Source organism: Sinocyclocheilus grahami, unplaced genomic scaffold (assembly GCF_001515645.1).
Source record: "Sinocyclocheilus grahami isolate Dianchi unplaced genomic scaffold, SAMN03320097.WGS_v1.1 scaffold9735.1, whole genome shotgun sequence".
Taxonomy (NCBI): domain Eukaryota; kingdom Metazoa; phylum Chordata; class Actinopteri; order Cypriniformes; family Cyprinidae; genus Sinocyclocheilus; species Sinocyclocheilus grahami.
The window spans coordinates 2,301-2,958 of record NW_015512814.1 but is presented as its reverse complement, the minus strand read 5'-3'; positions in this window follow the sequence as shown (position 1 = coordinate 2,958).

Here is a 658-nt window from a genome sequence, read left to right as displayed (position 1 = left end):
TTCATTTAAAGGCTTCTGCTTAAATGTTTGAAACTAGTTTTGTATTAAGTATGCTTAAGTGACAAATGGTCTTGAACTTTGATCACAAGGCTATACTTGTACCTCCACATGTGTGTAAATCTTTATTCATATCGATATCAGTGGATTACCCTCAGAACTGCTGTAGTGGGAAGGATGTTCATTAAAGTATCATGTTCAGTCTAGTCACTTATTTAACTCTAATATTACATCATGCAGGCATGCTTGGGTTACAATATGATGGATAGCAATTTTAAGTAAATTCTAACATACTGGGTTTTGCTTTGAGGCTCCATATGTTGATGGCTAACTAAGTTCAGGGTCAAGTCCTTGCAGCGTACTGCAGATAAACTGTTTATCTATACCCAAATGCATGTTGTATTTAGTGCCTTATACGGAACCTAGTAATATTCATATTCTTCTGACAGGGTGTGCATAAATATCATTCAATTGACGCCACTGAATTTCTAAAAGAGAAGGAGGATCCTTTGCCTAAGCTTGCTGTCCAACTAATGTACGGTAATTATGGCAATTTAGGAATCTGAATCAGAGCTTCAGTCTCTTTTATAAATCGTATTTATTGTTAAGTCTGAAAGGAAAACACAGGACTACATTAGTCCATTACAAAACATAAAAAAAA